Here is a 21,846-nt window from a genome sequence, read left to right on the forward strand (position 1 = left end):
CTCAGCACTTACTTCAATAATACTTCATATGTGCAACAATTACCTTAGTGAAATCTTGTGGAATATTGTTAAAATGTCTATCTGGAGGGTCTCTAATGATAATATTAACTATTTTTCACAAGATTAGGTATTGCCATTCATAAGTCTAGTGTGTATGTCACATAAATACCCCTTTTAGCTCTCTGTTACAATGTTTCTATGTCCAGCCCTAAAAAGTTAAATACTGAGTGTCAAATAGCTCATTTAATTTTCACTATATACAAAAAGAATAATAAAATATAATTTAAGTAAAATTACCATGCTTCTATATGATCTGTCTGAGCATATTTTTAACTACCTGCATGAGCCCAGCTAAGCCATTTTCGATGTTTTATATGGAAATGATTATAGAAGCCATTTGATGTTATTAAATTGTATGAAAAAACCCTACATTTTTCTAGTTGATGAATCTCACTCTTGAGTTTCATTTTATTAAACTATAATTATTAGATATTCTAATATTCATACAGGAAAAGCCTGTATCGAATTTTGAGCTCAAAACTAAGCAGTAAGAAGATGAAGTGTAATGGGACAGAGAACTAAAATAGCTATAGGAGTTCCTTTTCAAACGTATCAGCCCATTTAATATCCCAAGCTACAGGCATAAAAATGAAGTTTGAATATAGATGCTTTGTCATGCATATTGAAGTTGACTTTCTAAAAAGTATGATCCTCAGTTTCTAAACTTTAAAATAGTCTTCCTATTTGATACATTAAAATGTACCTTAAAATACCATATATATATATATATATATATATATATATATATATTTTTTTTTTGTGGTCGAAGTGGTTGGTGTCTGATGCTGTTTCTTTTCCTTATGTACTATTTAGGTACGCTCAATCAGCCCCAAAGGATAAATATTTTTATTATCAGACACAGTTAAGTTATAATCAATTACCTGCTCAGGTTCAAAATGTACTGTACACAGATGCATCTAAACAGGAAAACCACCGAGAGAATATGAAAAAATAAGAAGCTTAAAGACTAGAAAACTCTCACCTGTTCATTGGTTAACGTATACTAAACGTATTAAGTGGTGACTGTTTATCACACTTTATTTTGTGCACAGAAGACGTAGGGGTGAAAAATAAGAGTTTTGGCCTCCTGGAATTTATATATTTACAAAGAGACAGATGCCAATCATCCGCACACAGGCGCCCAGGATAGGTTCTTGCTCTCAGGAGTGCTGAGATTAAGAATATAAGGCGGTGTGATGAGGAGGCTGGGGGGTTCGCTCAGCGGCAGCGCCATCAGGAAGGTCGAGCCCTGAGTGAGCGGAAGCAGCAGGAACAGCACCTTGAAGAACGTTCTGGGCAGAAGGAGCGCAGCCCTTGGGGCCTGGTTAACGACAGACCCTGGGGCTGGGAGGTTATCAAGACCGCAGCTTCCGCCCTGTCACCTTTTACCAGCTTCAGTTTAGAACTGGAGTGGTTTCTGGGTTACGTTCATTCATGAAGAAATACATTTAAAAATATTCAAAATAAACTGGCTTACAGCTGGATGCCAGGCACAACGGCAGCCTGCGAAACCTCCCCGTGAGCATGTGCTAAAGTACTCAGGACTTTATGTAACACCCATTTTCGAAGGAATTGATACATTTTTCCTTTTTTATGCACTTCTGATATTTACGGAGGTTCGGGACATGTTTGTTTGTTTGGTTAATCCTTACCTGAGGGTATTTTTTCCATTGTTTTTTCATAGAGAGGAGAAGGGAGGGAGGAAGGAGGGAGGGAGACAGAGAGAGAGAGAAACATCCATGTGAGAGGGACACGCTGACCGGTTGCCTCCCCCACGAGTCTCCCCCGGGCTGCGAGCCAACAGCAGCCGAGGTACATGCCCTGGACCGGGAGTCGAACCCGCAGCCCTTGGGGGCGCAGGCCTGCGCTCTAGCCACGGAGCCGCCCCAGCCAGGGCCTGGGACACTTTGCTCTTCCAGCTGGAAAGCACCGGCTGCGGGTGCGGAGGACACCCTGTGCCCTGGGCACGGGCTGGGCTGTCCAGGCCCCGCGGCCTCGCTCCCGGGGCGGTTAGCCGGGGTGTGCCCGTTTCACGTTAAGCAGCCGCCCGGTGCGCGGGACGCGTGCCCGGCCCGGAGCCCGAGGGCAGGCGCCTCGCTGAGGCCGCCGCGCGGGGGTGGGGGCGCGGCCCTGGCCGAGCCCGGGCGCCCCGCCTGCTCCTCTACTTGTGTCACCTGCTCCTTTTTTTTTCAGGCTTTTTTTCTGAAGAAATTTAGAAGCAACACTGTAAATACGACACTGACCAAAAGGAGAAAGCGCCAAGCCCGTCGAGAGGAAGCTTACAACGGGTACGTGGACTCCAACTCGGAGATTTTCAGCTCTCCCAACAAAACCATGTGGCCTTTGAAAAATATTAATTTCTGAAGAGTAAGACGTCCTTGTGTTACGTGCAAGTGGATCTTTTAAATTTATGGAAATTCAATATTTTGTTGAATTATTACAGGTAAAACAAAACAGAATAAATACATGTATTTTACCTTAACCCAGGTTCAGAGAGGTTCAGGATCTCAAGTACGTCTTTATTTTAAAAAGCAGGAAGGCTAAACTGAATACGCTATAAGGTGACTACTTAAATATAACACATAACATGTCAAATAAGTGTTTAGTATACTCAATGAATAAACAAATAAAGCTGAATAAACAGCTATAGGGATATAATAAATTATATCTGTTTATATTTAATGCCAAACACTGGAATTTGAAATTGCTAATTAAAGACATTAATGAATGTCAATACAGCAGTATTTTAATGACTCCAAGATAATCCCACAGCAATCAATTTAGATCAGAATGTGTTTACTGTAAAGTGCCAAAGGTGAAAAAAATGCTTCCTTTGCACTATAAAGCTACAGTTTCTCAAATGAATACTGCCTAGTCCAAATTTAACTGTGTAATTATTTAATATGCATTTATTAAAAAACATAATAACTGGGAAGATAGTTCTTTGGGAAATGACCGAGGAGTTAACAGTTGACTTAGAGAAACACAGTTTCACCTTAACTTCTGGTTGCACAAGTACATTAATGGTACTAACGAATCAGATCAAAAACAATAACAAAACCCAACAGCAACACAGTAGCATGAACTTTATTTGACAGAAAGCCAGTGCCAATTTCATACTTGGTATTTGTAGAAAAATTACCAGTCTTTGGTACAGAGGTACTTTCCCCAGTGAGTTATATAAGAATATAAGCTTCAGTGCCTCTATTTTAACACCCGGGTTTTCCTTGAAGCAGAAAGGTGTCCAGTGTATTTTATTTTTGCACGTATGTAAGTGAAGGCTAAAAGAAAAGAATTCATGAAACATGTTGGGTCCCATATTATTCCAAGAGGATGCGAACATTGTGTACTCCCTTCATGATACTGAAAGCAAAAAGGCCTGAAAAATTCACACTTACACTCAAACATTCCTGTTTTATATAATGATTGGTTTAACTTAAAGGGGCTCCTTTGGGCCATGGTGCTGGCAGAGAGATTCTTCTTAACAGCCAAGGCAGGAACTGTAACAGAGTTCTGAGCTGAGCTTAGCGGTGATTTAGAGCCCAAATAGGTCAGAGGGTTGTCTAATGTTTTATGACACTACAGGGGTCAAAAGCAAATATTAATTCTGAGAGACAGAACATGAGAGAGAGAAAGAATGAATTGAACGGAGTCTGTAGGTACAGAAGAGAGTTATGGTTCCTAGATCTGAGGTATAGTCACAATTCTATTATACTTCATTGAAACAGGTATAAGCCAGGTTTTGAAAACAACACACAAAAACCCCCAAAACGAAGCAACATACAAACACACAAAAATACTTTGATGTCCTAGTTGAATAAAGTAAACTTTAAGTATTTTCTTGCTTTAGCATTGATTTTTAATTTTTTTTCTGTCTAAAACCAAAAATAAATATAAAAGCAGTGCTATATAGAGAAAAATCAGAAAATTTTAATAGTTTAAAACAATCTTTTTCTCTGTCCAGTGATTAGATGTTAGATCCCCTGAAATTTAAGTTAAATGCAAACTTGCTCTTTGCCAGACGATGTAGACATAGAGAAGAGGAAATATTTGTGGCTCACAGGGAAAATAATTACAGTTATAATCCATATGCCTGCAGTTGTGATAACAGAATCTGGCTTTAAAAATGTTTAGCTCTAGAATCCTAATGAGCAGCAAAGGAGGGCTCAAACATCTTTCTATCATTTTCTAATTTGCGTGTATTGGTGAGGCATTGTGTCTGTCTGAGCCTGTTTCCTTTTATATATGAGACTGTGCATTATAGGGTTTATTTATGCATTTTGAGTTTAGCTCTTACTTTCCAACCATTTTTTCTATTATAATCATTACTCTTTCTGCTACCTTTTTAAACTATTTTTCTTTCCGCTTTAATAGCTTTCTAAACCATGTTCTTTCCACATAATTGGCCGTAGTATTCAATTGAAATAAGCCTTTATTTTCTTCTCAACTTGGTAAAAAAGAGATATTTGTCGATCCAATTATTAAAGAATAAGTGAGCCATGTGTTTTGTGTTTTGCGTATCTCTCTGAAATATATTTGCATTGTATAAATATGGATCTTTACTTTTTGAAGGTTCACCAGTCCTCAGAAGAAAATAAAAACTATAAAATGCTAAGATAAATATTTCTTACAGAGAACTGGCAAAATAGCCTTTTATCATAAAACAACCAGAAATTTCAAATATCAGACATTATTTCTAAAATCAGCATTTGAAAGTTTAATATTACATACAACAGTACATATACTCTTTTACTGTTTACATATTTATTGAAATATAATTAGCATAAAACAAGTGAATATATTTTAAGTGTGCAGTTTGATGACTTCAGATACAGGTATGTACCTATGCAACTATTAGCACAATCAAAAAAATATGCACAACTCCCATGCCCAAATATTTTCTACTATGATTTTGTAATCTTTCCCATCCATACAGCTAGGATTTCTTAAATTTTACATAATTAGAAACTTACAGCATGTACTTTTTTTTGGACCAGCTTCTATCATCCAACATAATTATTTTTAAATTGATCCTTATGGTAGCATGTATCAATAGTTTATTCCTTTGTATTGTTAATTGTAGTCCATTGTGTGGATATTTCAAATTTATTTATCCATTCACTCCTTGGTGGCCACTTGGGTTATTTTCAGTTTAGCCTATGACAAATAAAGCTGCAATGAACATTTATGTACAAAACTTTGTATAGACATACATTTTTACTGTTTTTGAGTAAACAATGTCTAGGAGTAGAATGTTTGGAACACTTAAAATTTTAAGAAACTACCAAATTATTTCCCAATATGGTCTTACCAATTACATACTTATCAGTAGTCTGTAAGCATAGGGTTTTAATAGATGTTGCACATGATTGACAATATTCTTTTTTTAAAAAATATATCTCTATCGATTTCAGAAAGAGGAAGGAAGAGGGGGAGAGAGAGATAGAAACATCAATGAGAGAGTCATTGATCGGCTGCCTCCTGCACGCCCCCTGCTGGGGATCGAGCCTGCAACCCGGGCATGTGCCCTGACCGGGAATCGAACCGAGATCCCCCGGATCCTAGGGCGATGCTCAACTGCTGAGCCACGCCTGGCCGGGCGACAATATTCTTTTCTATTTCTATTTGCTGGAAGTTTATTATTACTGCTGGATTGTTACATTTGTCAAATGTGTTTTCTGTGTATTGAAATAATCATAAGGTTTCTTCATTTTTCTTTAATTTATTATTAGTATGGTGAATTACATTGGTTTATTTGCATTCCCATGAAAAACCATACTTGGTCATAATGAAGCTTCATTTTCATCTATTGTTGGATTAGACTTGATAATATTGCATTTATAATTTTTGCCTCTATTTTTTTAAATTTATTTTTATTGTTGAAAGTATTACAGATGTCCCCATTTCCTCCCCTATTGACCTCCCTCACCCCCGCTACTCCCCCACCAGACCTTCCCCACACCATTGTCTGTCCAGGGCTATGCACATATGCATATAAGTTCACTGATTAATCTCTTCCCACCCACCCCCTGCCTCTGAAATACGCCAGTCTGTTACACGCTTCACTGTCTCTGGATCATTTTTGTTTGTCACTTTATTTTGTTCATTAGATTCCACATATAAGTGAGATCATGTGGTACTTGTCTTTCTCTCACTGGTTTATTTCGCTTATCATAATACTCTCCAGTTCCATCTATGCTGTCTCAAGGGTAAGAGATCCTTCTTCTTTACAGCTGCATAGTACTCCATGGTGTGAATGTGCCACAGCTTTTTCCCCACTCATCTCCTGATGGGCACCTGGGCTGTTTCCAGATCTTAGCTGTTGTAAACTGCGCTGCTATGAACCTAGGGGCACATACATTCTTTCTGATTGGTGTTTCTGGCTCTTTAGGGTATATTCCCAGTAGTGGGATCACTGGGTCAAATGGCAGTTCCATTTTTAATTTTTTAAGAAAACTTCACACTGCTTTCCATAGTGGCTGCCCCAGTCTGCATTCCCACCAGCAGTGCACTAGGGGGCCCTTTTCTCCACACCCTCGCCAGCATTTGTTTGCTGATTTATTGATGATAGTCATTCTGGCGGGTGTGAAGTGATACCTCACTGTTGTCTTAATTTTCATCTCTCTAATGATTAGTGATGTTGAGCATTTTTTCACATGTCTCTTCCCCATTTGTATGTCCTCTTTGGAGAAGTGTCTATTCAAGTCTTCTGCCCATTTTTTAAATTGGATTGTCTTCCTTTTGTTGAGTTGTTTGAGTACTTTATATATTTTGGAAATTAACCTCTTGTCAGATGTATCATTCACAAATAGGTTCTCCCATAAAGTGAGTTGCCTTTTCAACTTGATGCGGTTTCTTTTGCTGTGCGGAAGTTTTTATTTTGATGTAGTCCCATTTGTTTATTTTTTCCTTTGTTCTCTTGCCCTAGATGATGTAGCAGTGAATATTCTGGTCTGTGAATTGTCTGATATTTTACTGCCTATGTTTTCTTCTAAGATTTTAATGGTTTCATGACTTACGGTTAAGTCTTTTATTTATTTTGAGTTTAATCTTGTGTATGGTGTAAGTGGGTGGTCTAGTTTCAGTTTTTTGTATGCACCTCTATTTTTATAAGATGTATTAATCTATAGCTTTATTACTGATAATAGTGTTGAGGGGGCATTTGCTATCAGGGTAATGTTGACCTTAACATTATAGAATAATATAGAAAGTATTTACTTTCAATTCTCAACAAGCATTGTTATACAGTTCACATTATTTTTTGGAAGACAGCTTGGCAGTTTGTTACCGAAATACATATTCCTAAGTAAAAGAAGCTAATATGAAAATGCTACATCATGTATGCATTCAACTATACGACCTTCTGTAAAAAGCAAAACTATAGAGACAATAGAAAGATCAGTGGTTGTCAGGGATTGGCAAAGGAGAGAGGAAGAGGCAGAGCACAGAGGATTTTTAGGGCAGTGTTAACACTCTGTATGATATTATAATGATGAATATATGTCATTATACACTGTCCAAACCCATAGAAAGGATAATACCAAGAGTGAACGCGAGGCTAAACTATGGATGTTAGTAATTATGACGTGTTGATATAGGCTCTTCCTTGGAAAACAGTGTATTGTTCTGGTGAATGATAACACTGGAGGAGGCTAGGCCTATATGGGAAATCTTTATATTGCCCTCTCAGTTGTATTATAAACCTAAAATCATTCTAAAACAACAGAGTACTAGAAAAAAATTTGCCATATAGTTATTAAAATGAAAATTATAGCCCAGCCGGGCGTGGCTCAGCGGTTGAGCATCGACCTAGGATCCAGGAGATCGAGGTTCGATTCCCGGTCAGGGCACATGCCCAGGTTGTGGGCCTCAATCCCCATTAAGGGGCCTGCTGGAGGCAGCCGATCAATGACTCTCTCATCATTGATGTTTCTATCTCTCTCTCCCTCTCCCTCCTTCTCTCTGGAATCAATAAAGATATTTATGAAAAAATAAATAAATAAAAAATGAAAATTATAGTTGTAAAAGGGAGTCATGAAGACTCAGTATATAAATAACTGGTATTATGAAAAATAGATCCCCATAAATTAATGCTAAAAAAATCTGATAAGTACATAGCAGAAAATATTGCTAAAATAGGAGAAAATTAAATTCCATATTATGCCAAGATGTTAAGGGGAAAGGTAAACAATCGTTCATACAAAGATTAGTGAAATTATTGAAACTCAAAATTCTGCAAAAACTTTCATGATCAACTACCATTCAGATTTCTCAACAGAAATAAGAAAAAAAGTTTCTTCAAAATTCTGAAGGGAAGGAAGTGTTAAACAATCATTTTAAAAGGTAAAGCCTACAGGTAGACTTGCAAATATTTATGAACTCAGGGCTACTATTACATCTGAATCACTCTTGGTTAGGGAGGAAGTTGTTGATTGAGCTAGCCAACGTAAGATTGAAATAAAAAACAAACTTGTAAATTTTCATCTATTTTAAAGCGGAATAATGTTTCTAGAGAATCCCCTTTAGAAATATACCTAAACAGTTTTTTAAATTTCCTTTTTATTTAAAAAAAAATAATGGATTTATTTTTTTTGAGACATTTAAGATTTAAGAAAAATTGGGTAGAAAGTACAGAGTCCCCATAGACTCCCTCCCTACCTCAGTTTCTCCTATTGTTAGTATCATGCATTGGGGTGGTACATGTGTTGAAACTGATAAACACTGATACATTATTATTTACTTGAGTCTATGGTTTACGTTAGGGTTTATTTTTTGGTTGTACAATATGGGTTTTTATTGTGCTTCTTGATGTTCTTCCTCACTTTGGAGATACATCTTGATGAGTTTATTAATTTCTTACTGTTCTTTATGGTGATGTTTTATAATTAGTCATATTTTAAAGTATTTTTGAAATCAAAGAACTTTTCTTGAGGATGCCTTCAATTCTGGTTTCATGGAGCTATTTATCAATAATCTCCAGAATAAGTACTAGGAAATAATACATTCACATATACATCTAGGCACATCTCTAGTAGTTTCTACTTCCAATTTAAATATGAACATGGATGTCACGTTTTTTCTTTTTTTAAGAAGAAGTAGTTTATAGATATATTTGAAACCTAAAAAAAGAAGTTATTTATATGGAGATGTTAACACCCAAATATTAATGGTATTTATCTATACATGGATTACGAATAATTTTTACTTTATGCTTTATACTTTTTATATTTCTCTAGAAATAACACCAATGCATTATAATTGGGAATAATATATCTGTTAGAGACAACTATGGACTTTTGCAATTTTTTTTTGCTTTTGCGAAAATACAGAGGAAAAATCTGTTATATTACAATGAAAATATATGTAAAAAGAGAACCCTTTCTATCGAACTTAATGTAGCATTATAACATCTGTTAATATAAAATAATATTAATAACAAAAACTCAAAGATAAAATTAAGGAAAATAAGACACAATGTATTATCTAAGTTACTAATCTTTCATAGCAGAATTAAATACATATTGTAAATCACTACCTATATTTTTAAATTAATCTATAATCTTATATTCTTAGGTTCAGGTCTTTTAAGAATTAATATCTCTGAAAAAATAATTTGTCTAAAATTTTGCTAATTTCAGGGACTGGTAATATAGTTACAGTTGGTAATAGAAGGCATAGATATGAAAAGAAGTGGAAATATTCAAGAGGTAAGGAATTGGTTGGCAGAGAATGGGCAAATGCATAGAGACAATTTAAAGATGATACCCAATAAGGCCACTGTCATATAAATCAGGACACGAAAAACAACAAGAAACACTGATTTATGGAGTATGATAAACTGAAGTTTGAACATGTTAAGTTTGAGGTCTTGGGGCCCATTTAAGTGGCGGTTCAAGCTCTTACGCTATGGACTGGGTGTCACAAGAGAGCTGGCTCAAGCCCAGGGTTAAGATTCATCATCTTACACTTGCGATCGCCAAGTACCTGGAGGGACCAGGAAGCTGGGTAAGAAAAGGGGAGGAAGAGCCAAAGAACAAACCCCTGGGGCGTCAGTACATCACCCATGGACAGAAAGTGAGGCCTGTGCTCAGAGGAAGTCAGAGGAAGAGATCTCCGTGGAGAAGCCTGGTAGTGAGGGACATGCAGCATATTTGAAAAATGGAAAAAATTCCACCATGGCCAAAGGTAAAATTCAAAATTCATATATAAATATAAAACTGAAATCCAAATGACTTATGGCTTCTAACCTCAGAGAAATTGATAGCCCGAACACCTTGGGTTAATGAGCTTTTTTGTAGAAAGAATATTATACAGAGAAATTGGTATCCATAAATCCCAGTTAGAGGAAAGTGAAATACTATTGCTTTATTTTGCAAAAGAATGACATAAAGAAACCCACCGGGAAAATTGGCCAAGTAAGATATTGAAATACATTAAAATTGTGTCACAAGCATTTTTGAACAAAAATTATTTCACTCCAGGGAGACTTTTATTATTTTCCATTATTGTTTTGAATTTTTTTTTGTTTCCTTTTGCTTATATCTAGTTTTTTATTTTTATTTTAAGCTATTTCATATAGACATCATAGGTATAGTTACTCTCTATTTCATTGTTGGTTATGTTGTATTAAATTTTTAAAATATTAAGGATATATGTATGCATAGCATGTTATATCATTTTTTCTATACATCTTTTTGAAACTAGTTCATTCCTTTCTAAACTCTGATATTGGGCATTGTTGAAAAACCACATTTTTTTGGTTGTTACATTTTATTTTTTCCTCTACTCTGTCTTACACATGTAATTTATTTTATCTCTCAATAGTTTAAATGTGGTTTAACTTTTTAAATTAATGTTTCAAGATATGAAATGCAGGAAATAAATTAAGAGAGGTCAGCTCTTTGAATTAAATAAAATTAACTCTTGGGAAAAATCATAAATCTTTCATGGTGGCTGAATACGAAGTGCTTAACTCTGTATTAATTTGTAGACGTAATTGAAAATAATGAATAATGCTTTTCTCCCGGACCTGAATATACATTTTCAGAGAAAGTAAGACTTTTCCTTAGTTTAAATACAGGTCTTAACATTTCACACGATATCTTTTCCTTTCTTTTTTGGAAATTTCTCTGTTTCGTGTGTTCTTTTACAACTTTTCGGTTACATTTAAATGAGCCATCTTGAGTAAAGTGGTCCACGATGCACTGGCCTCAGGAAAGAGAGTGACAGGTACCCTAAAGTCTTCAGAACTTATCATCTTTATTTGTCTTTCTTTGTTTTCTATTATGTGCTCCTTCATAACAAGAATTCTTTTTATTTTTTAATTCATGTGAATGAGAAGAAAGATCTCAGAGACTGACTTATATTTTCCCACTTTGAATTTTGAGTAAAAAGGAAATATGAATATTTTAGCTTAGGCACACTAAACACCCCTGGTTTCTTCAAATAAATTAGGAGCCAGCGATTCACAGTACACTCCCAGCTGTTGGGGAACCTACCTGTGCACCCCAGAGATGTAGTCCCCAGAATCCTCTTGAGCTGAGCAGATGCCACCAAAGTTAACTAACATTCATGTAACAAAAGGATTTCCCAGAGGTGGATTCTTCACTCTGCCTCTGATCCCACTTCTGGGAATATATCTGAAGAAACACAAAACACTAATTCAGAAGAATATATGCACCCCTATGTTTATTGCAGCATTATTTACAATAGCCCAGCTCTGGAAGCAGCCCAAGTGCCCATCAGAGCCTGGAGGGATTCCCAGGTGGTTTATATCATTTAGATGTCATCCTTCGTGAGAAAGGAAGTCCTTGGAGGGCCGGAGCAGGAGAGCACACGGATGTGGCTCACACTTTGGAAGGATCACTTTGCTTGTGTGGAGTGGAGTGGAGGGGATATAGGCCTAGGAGAGAGACAGAATTGAAGGGTATTACGGTAGCCCGGGCAAGGGGGCACCAAAGCCGTAGGAAGTGGTCACGTTTCGTTATAGTTTGAAGATAGAACCAGCAGCATGTGCTGATGGATTGAATGTAGAACCTGGAAAAAAAAAAAAAAGGAATCAGAGATATTCATTAAGTGAAATGAAAAACACTGTGAGAGGAAAGGGCTTGACAGAAATATCAGCTTGTATGAACTACTTCACTAATAACTTTTTTGCTTGAAACATTAATTATAGATGTCGTTTCACTCCCTGGAAGAGCAGAACATGTCTTGGCAGGGGTCAGAAGGCAGAAGTTCTGTGGATAATCTTTTTGATATGACTCTCGCCTGTTTCTCTAAGGTGTCACCAGCCGCCGAGGATGCTGACATCTGCTTGGTCCCATTCTAATGTCTGTCTTTGTATGTTCTCTCACCTTCTGCTGACATTAAGTGTCCTGTCCAAGGTCTTTGAATTCATCTTCCACCTGGTTTTTCAACTGTAATTTACTTGTTTCCCACTTATAATGAATTAAATCCTAGATAAATCAGATATTTAAGTGGCATGAATAAAGCTACAGATATATTGAAAGAAAATATAATGGAATATTTCTCTAGCTTTAAAGGTGGAGAGTATAACAGCATATAAAGGAAAGTATAAGTAGTTTTCAGTATAAAATTTCTTAAGAAAATCTTTGTAACCTGAATATTTGCTAGCTCAATAGTTCCTTTGGCATAGGAGCAGGTCTCTGCCCCCCTCTGTGATTCCTTTGAGAATCTCCATATGTCAAGCCTGCGATCTGTAAACCGAAGTCATCGTTTCATAGCTATTCACCTCTGTCTACTTCCTACAACACGTTTAATGCGTTTTTAAATGCTACAACCCACGATGAGAGCCTAAAATTTATGCAGTGGTTAGAATGCCTGATTGATCTCAAATATCCTTTGAGCCTAGAGAAGTGCTGTGTTCCATGCAAAGTCGTGGAAAAGATTTTGCCTCACACTCCTAGTCACACATCTTAATGCCTCAGAGCAATTCTACTTATGCCCAGTTACACACGGAATTCCTGGAACTGTTCTGCCAAAATAGAGTCTCATCTGTCTATCAGTCTAAGGAAATTTGTGGGTGGGAAGAGTCATTTAAAACACGCCATTCTTATTTTCTTTTTATCCTGATCTATTGCAAAACACTTTTCATCTCCCAATGCTAAATATAAATAAAGAGGTAAACAAGAGTCCTTGTTTATTAAGGCAAACGTATCTGCATATGTGAACTGTTTGTTTTTATACTATAAGAGACATTCATATCTCCCTGGATATAATGTTTTAGTAATTTCTTTTTACTAAAATATACTTTGCATACAATATTATATTAGCCTCAGGTATACAATATATTGATTCAAAATTTATATACTTTATGATGTTGATCACCACAATAAGTCCAGTACCCATCTGTCACTACACAAAGTTATTCCAATATTATTGACTATTTTCTCTATGCTGCACATTACATCCCGGTGACTTATTTGTTTCGTAACTGTAAGTTTGTACCTCTTATTGATATTATTGTTCTTATTTTGCCTTACCAATCCTATTACCTGCTGCAGTATTGAAGCTCCAGTGGCCTAAGTTATCACTTTCAAAGTCACTTATTAATTAACTGAGTTGGGGTTTGAACACATAACTGTCTAACACCAAAAGCTATGTCCTTCTACTATGGCCTGGTGCCAAACAACAAACAAAAATAAACATTTAAATATCAATCTGTTAATGAAATTATAGAAGTAATTCACACACACACAAAGAAAATATAGACGTTCAATAAATACAAACAAAGCTTGCAGTTCTGTGTAATTCAAATGAACAGCTATGAAAAACTAATAGAGAATATTTGGCACTCATCAGAGTGGCTAACATTAGCACCACGTTTTAGCAATACCGTGATGGAATAGAAAGTCTCATGCCCCGAAGAAAGAATGCAAATCAGTATTGAATTTTTAGAGCACCTTAACAATTTTTATTAAAAGCCTTAAAATAGTTCATGTTATTTGATCCATCAGTTCTACACTTTCTGTTTGAGGAGCTTGATTTATGGAATAATCAGAATGGTATCTAAAGAGGTTGAAGCAGGAGTGCCCATAACCACATTGCAATAATATGAAAATAGGACTGAACAAATAAAATGAAGGCAAAAATGCTTCGTCATACACAGGTAATATTATAGCAGCTGGGGCCCAGAGGCAGTAAATCTACTTTCATGTTTTAAATTTGAGTTTTAGCAGCTTTCCAGGTTGCCCAGTTTGTGGTAATTTGACTGCATTTGAGCAAAATTCTTCTGAGTTGAGGAGATAATACTGCCTTTCTTCTTTGGCTGCCAAGAAAATCACCAAACTTTGGTACTTCTGGGAATCATATGTACGTGTTACACATTTGAAAAATCACTCTTTCCTGGATATGAAATTGGAGGAGAAAATTATTCTACATTTCAGAAGAACTTAGGAAAAATTGACTTATTCATGGCAGATCACATGCTTCTAAAAGTTTTTCTTAAAACTGCGCTCTCTATAATCAATTGCTTCTAAAATAAGACAAAAACCAATGTAAAGCACATTCCGTGTCCTACTGAAATGAATTAGAGAAATCTCCTGAAAACTATTTTTAGAAATCTTTAATTGCTTTTTCTCCTTTTTGCTGCCTGCAAGGTGCCTAATGATAACTTTTGACTGAATTAGAAGTTGCATTTTTAACACTGTCACAGACACTGCTGATTAAAACCAGAAGGAATAACCATTATTTATTTCAGTAACTCAGGGACACTTGTCTATGACACTAACTTATATTGGATGGTAGTTTTAAATTGGCCGAAATGCTGGAGACATGTTATTTAAGCAATCCAGTATTTGTAAAAAGAACAGCATTTTGTACTGATAACAATTTCTGAAAATACACTTAATAAATGAGCAAAAGATAACCTACCAAGATAGTTAATATTATGTTTTGAAGAATACAAGTGCATTTAAATTAAAAGATAAACTTTAAAATTAAATATTGCAAAATTCACGGACTACAGAGATGTCCCTGTGTGTCTGTGTCTCACATATTCTGTGTTACTTAATTTACTCTGTAGGCAATATAGGAAGAGTTTTCAGAACTCATATCCTGGTATCAAATTCACCTTTGAATCCACTGGCTCCTCTACTAATCCTCTGGCTGACCTTTGGTAACTTGCTTAAAAATTCAAAGCTACAATTATTTTTATTTAAAATGTTCATAGGAACACAATCTAAGTCAAATAGAACTTCTCAGGAATAAATTAGATAATTCATATGGAGAGTTTAGAAAATTTTATAAAACCTTGCAATGGCTCAAAATTTTGGAGCTATGATACTAAGATCATCACAGTAATGACCTTGATGATACAGGAAATATTCAGGGATAAGCACAGGCATGAGAATTCTAACCTACACTGAAAAGTATATACAAAGGTCAGATAAAAAGGTCAACATAATCCCATTTCTGGAGATATTTTATTCACTAATTTTAAATGTTTACCATTTGTTATATGGAAAAACAAAATTGTATGTACTGATTGGTGAAATGCGAAAGAAATAAGTTGATACATTTTCTTCAAGAAACTTTCAAAGAGTAGTTTTAAAAGAATGCCAGTTTATTGAAATATAATACACATATCATAAAGTCCATCTTTTTAAAGCGAACAAGTTAATGATTTTTAGTATATTTTCAGGGTTATACAACCATTGCCACTGTCTACTTCCAGGATATTTTCCCGATCACAAAAAATTGATATAACCAATTATAAGGTCTTACCCCATTATACGCCACTCCCAATCTCCCCTTTCCCTTCGCATCAAGACCCTTAGAAACGTTACCTTAATTTCTGTCTCTGGATTTATCTAGTCTTTGTTCAGTCTTTCATAATAAAGAGATGTGTCTCAGGAGAGGCTGTCCAGTCACAGATTGTGTTCCCCTTTCCTCTAGCACACAGCATGGTCACACAGCTGGAGTTCAGCCATAGAAGACAGACACACTGATGGGCATTATTTCCAGGAGCAAGCCTTTAGAAGTCAGTGTTTCTGCTTCACACACTCTACTCCATTGCACCACCTGCTAATAAAGAAACCTTGGGGCTGACAAATCCACAAGCAGCCTGGACTCCAGAAGCCTGCAGGACAGAAAAGTGCTTGCTTAGGTACAGCAGCCTTGAAACATTATGTTGAAAGATATAAAGTTATTGTTTTTAAACTACCAAATTTTACAAGTTGTTATAGAAGCATGCATTACATTAACTAATGTAGTATATAAAGTCTATCTGCTATATAACTTTGCCGTTTTATTTTTATATAGGTACACAACATCTTATGTGATCCTTATAGACAACTATGCTTTGGGTTTTAGAATTATTTAGATTTTGGAAGATTGCAAATACTTTATAATAAGTAACATTTTACTGGGAATCTGTGGAAGCACACTCAATTACAAAATAATTTCCTAGAGGAATTTGTAAATATACACATTAAAACAAAAATTATAGTTTCATTCATGTTTATGTCAAATTTTCCCATAAAATGTGTCTTGGCTCAGAACTTATGTAGGTGTTGAATTTTGAAAAATCAGTTTATGGAGTTGACCTTGGATTCAATACTTTAAATTAATGGTAATATAAATATATTATCTCATTTTTTAAGTTTAAATATATGTTAAAGGTAACTATGGTAATGTTCAAGGGTAAATTTGTACAACTAACATAACTTGATTTTCCAAAGTGCTTATGCATAAGCAAAATGTCAAGCTCTATAGAAACCCAAATGTACAACCTGTTAAAATAAACATTGGATCTATGAGTTATAAGATTTACAACTCATTAATGACTTCTTAGAAGTTAACCATGAATGAATCAGCAAATCACAACCCAGAAAAAACAAAATCATCCTCTTACACTGAGATAATGTTTCTCACCATACGCTGCTTATGTTTGTAATTTTATAGGTTGTAAAAATATATTTATTGACATTTACATTCTTCTGCCACATAAATATTACTTTTAATTACATGGTATTATGTATTGTACAATACAAGGTACAAGATCCAGAGACTAAAAACAACAAATGATTTCCCTTTAATTAGAATTTGCATATGATAAGAAAGAGTAGAAATGATTCTAAAATGTTAAGTGCTAAATACATTTACCTAATGGAAAAATGCAGCTAACTACCAAGCAAATTATCGTGAGTTTCAGAAATCTCTTGAAGATTGATGATGCTAAAATGTTTATAGTAACTCAAATGTTTTTGAATATATAGTGTTAAAACCTTGTGAAAATATTTAAAAATCATATAATTCTAAAAATTACAAAGATTGAAATAGTTTCAAAAAATTTTTTAAACATATGGTTAAAAGATTGAACAAGTATATAAATATTCAATGATATTAGAAAATATCTATTTATACATTTGTACAATTAATCCTCGAGTCTTTTATTTTGAATATAATAAAGTGTTCATTTTAAGCACTTGCTTTTGGACAGACTAAGAATTATCAGCAATACATATTAAAAGCTATGAAATAGACACTGATATATATATAGCACAGGACAAAAATAAACAAGCTCTAGTTTGGCTAGTGAAAGAAGAGAATCAGAAGAAAACTTCCTAAATTGATTTAAGACCATTTTGAAATGGAAATCACCTATCCCCCTACATCACATCTCTTGTATTTTGAATGTCTTTCTGTTTTAACAAGGTTCCACTTATTCTTCAGATGTTTTTTGCTAAGTACCCTTGCATCTTGAGGAACTAATTTTGGTTCCTACCATTGTAGGGCATTCTATTCCAGTTTTATCATCAAATCAAATCCCATTCTACTTTTCTGATAAAAACTAAGCTGGATCATTCTTTTATGTCATTCATGGATGCTTGACAATTTGACCATATGAAATGTAGTTCATACAATAACTGATATTCCTCTGCTTTTACCCTTTGGAGACTGGGAGACTCCCCAAAAAGGTAAATGCTATCAAGCGTAGAACTTTGTAGCTGTAGATTAGTTATGTTTAAAATGCGTACTTGCAGGTCTTCTTTGAGATATCAAAATGCATTTTATGATGTACTAAGGATACTGGTCATGAAGCCTACCAATTATTATAGTGCATTTTAGCCTAATTCGTTACCGGTATGAAATTATAGAAGTAGCTGTAGATGACTAGGAGTCATGTCATTGTACTAAACCCAGATCTATTTCTGAGTATGTGGTTAATGCTATTGTAAAAAATGCTTTACCTTTTATCTTTGCCAGTTTGTAGAGAGAGGATTTCCTTTTACCCTTTGTAGCTCAGAGAGCACCTGAGGTGTCATCTCAAACACAATAAACATGCCCCTGAAAATAAAAGAAATCATTTATATATGAATTTTGGTGATACGTTACTAAAACATAGTTTTTTATTTAATATTTATCTAGATATTTATCAGCCCAAATTTAACCAAAGCACTTTCCTTCATGGTTGGCTTTACTCTTATGTTTTCTACATACTGATATACTGTTGAATATATTATGGGTATTTTCCATCTCAACTTAAAAAAAATTAATTTCTTCTCTTTATAGATACATTTTTATCCAATTAAAATTTCTTTTTAAAAGTGTAATGATCTCCAGCTATACAAGCAGATATTCAAAACTTCTAACTTGAGTTTTATAAACAGCTAGTGTGATAAACAAAAAGAAAGTCCTAATGTTGAAGTGAAAAAAAAATGATAAATTTTGATGAAGTCAGTAGAAATAGTTTGGATCTCAGTGTGTTCTCTCTTCCCTCCAACCTCCTCTCTCCTCTTACCTTACTAACATCCTAATGCAGTCTCACCAGCCCTTTCAAAGGCTGCTCTTCAGCTCTTTGGACAAGAAACTGCTTTTGTTTAAAGCTGCTACCTATTTTCATAGGTGGACACACTGTTCTGATTGAACGTCTTATACTTTTTAACACATTAACTGACCCTCCTACTTTGCTTTTCAGTGTGACATTGCAATTTTCATTTCATTTTTTTAAATAAAGACTTTATATTTTAATTATAAACAAAGAAAAAAATGTATGTTTAGCCTCAGAAGCCAGCCTGTCTATTTCAACGTGTTATGAGCGAAATGTCATGAACTCATATATAAATCATTATGAAGACAACTAAGCTGAATATTGAAGGTCTAAAATCTGTTGGTTTTGAACTATGAGAGCCTATCTAATTAAAATTGTAGTTAAATACATAATGATTAAGAAATATTCATTTTAATTTAATCCACTTTTCAAGGTTAATAGGGCACACTTATTTTTAAATGAATATGTTGAATGAAATTGCTCATAGAAACATTATTCATAATCACAATAAAAGCTAGTCCTTATGCATCAAAGCTGCCTCTTATATTCTTCCTAGGAGTCAAAGATTTTAAAAGCATTGTCTTGTTAATCCCTCTAGGATTTTAATTAAATTAAAATAGGCTACGGATTTAAGAAAAATAAAAACAAAATGTCTTAAAGTCAATACACTACTGAGTGAAAAAGTTTAGAAAGATCAGTAAAGCCTATCAGGAAACATTAGAAGATTCTGGAACATTATTTGTGCTACTTCTTCTCAGTGATTAAAAATTGTAATTATGGAGGGTTCCTTTTTCAGGTAAATTTATGATAGTGACACTACAGGTCTACAAACTGGTTATCTTTAAATAGGCCTGTAACCCAAGGTAAATAGTAGAAATATTCAAAGTCCTAAATTATCTGAGAAGTTCCTTCTGAGCAAAAACAAATAAATAATAAACTAACCTAGAATCCAAATATATTTTCTTCAGATTAAAATGAATGAAAATAACATTACAATTAACCCATTTCAACTTAAATTGTTATAACCACATTCTTCTTTTTTAAAAATATTTTTTTATTGATTTTTAGAGAGGAAGGGAGAAGGAGAGAGATAAAAACATTGATGGGCTACTTCTGCATGTGCCCTGACTGGGAATCGAACAGGTAACCTCTTGGTTCATGGGCTCACACTCAACCACTGAGCCACAATGGCAGGGCTAAGTACATTTTTCTTTTACGTTTTAATTTATCTTTATTGTTGAAAGTATTACAAATGTCCCCTTTTATCCCCTATTGATCACCTCTACCCTGCACCCCCCCCCCCAAACTTTCACCACACTATTGTCTGTGTCCATGGGTATGCATACTTGTATATAAATTCTTAGGTTAATCTCTCCCCAGCCACCACCTACCCCCGCCTTCCCTCTGAGATTGTCAGTCTGTTCCATGCTTCTATGTCTCTGGGTCTATTTTGTTCATTGGTTTATTTTGTTCATTAGATTCCACATACGAGTAAGATCATGTGATACTTGTCTTTCTCCAACTGGCTTATTTTGCTTTAGCATAATACTCTCCAGACCCCACCATGCTGTCTCAAAGGGTAAGGGATCCTTCTTTTTTACAGCTGCATAGTATTCCATGGTCCTAGAAGATGCTTGATATGATTTCAGTCTTCTTGAACTTCTAGAGACTTGTTTTGTGTCCTAACATGTGGTCTATCTTTGAGAATGTCCCGTGGGCACTTGAGGAGAATGTATATTCTCCAGCTTTGGAGTGAAATGCTCTGTAAATGTCAACTTAATCCATCTGATCTAGGGTGCTATTTAGAATCAGCTTCCTTGTTTATTTTTTCTCTGGAAGATCTATGCAGTAAAGTAAGTGAGGTTTTAAAGTCTCCTACTATGACTGTATTGCTATTGATCTCTCCCTTAAAGTCCTCCAGAAGTTTTTTGGGTTTTTTCCAGCCTGTGTGAGTCTTTTGTTCTGAGGTGGGTCTCTTGTAGACAGCATATATTTGAGTCTCATTTTCTTATCCATTCAGCTACCCTATGTCTTTTGATTGGAGCATTTTTTTCCATTTATATTTAAGGTTATTATTGATAGGTACTTATCTATTGCGATTTGATTTCTTTATGCCTATGTTTCCCTTTCTCTCTATTTCAACTTCTTATTTCAGCAGTCCCTTTAACATTTCTTGCAATGCCGGTTTGGTGGATAAACTCCTTTAGCTTTTGTGTGTGTGTGTGTGAAGCTCTTTATTTCACCATCTGTTGTGAATGATAGACTTGCTTGGTTTCAGATCCTTGTTTTTCATTACCTTGAATACTCCATGCCATTCCCTTCTGGCCTGGATAGGTTCTGATGAAAAATCAACCCTGTTTGAAGCTTTTGCACTCCACAGTATCTGGTTCCCTCTGCTGGGGCTGGGTGTGTTTGGACAGGACCAAGATGTGCACCAAGGCCTGCTTTTCCGAGCCTTGGGTCCTGAAGCAAATTGGGCAAAGACTCAAAGCACCCAGAGGCGGATTGTTATTCAGTCTCTTAATGAGCCTCAGGCAGTAGAAAATCCACAGGGTGGGGCAGCTGGTTGTTATTCAGTCTCTTAATGAGCCTCAGACTCCATAAACTCCATAGGGCTGGGCGAGGTTTTCCAACAGGTGGGGCAATTGCTTCACCCTCAGGCAAAAGCTGCTTGGAAGGCAAATGTCTGCCCGAGAAAGATTTCCCCTGTTGCTTGAGGGAACAGACTCCGCACAGGAATCCAGATGGCTGCCCTCTGAGCTCATGCCCTGATCCAGCACCCAGGGACTCTCCCACACAGCTCCAGTCCACTCTGCCCCCCCCTGTCTTCTGGAGCCCAAGGTGAGTGGCTGCACACAAAACTTTGCACATTGGCCTGTTAAGAGGGTGCCTGCATTTCCAGCCGCCTCTCCCTGGAGGACGGAAACCCCAGTGCTTTTCACAGCCAGATGGTATGTGGGCACCTTTCTCAGTTCTGGTCTCTGGGCTGGATT

The sequence above is a fragment of the Miniopterus natalensis genome, chromosome 3, assembly GCF_054644295.1.
Source record: "Miniopterus natalensis isolate mMinNat1 chromosome 3, mMinNat1.hap1, whole genome shotgun sequence".
Lineage (NCBI taxonomy): Eukaryota > Metazoa > Chordata > Mammalia > Chiroptera > Miniopteridae > Miniopterus > Miniopterus natalensis.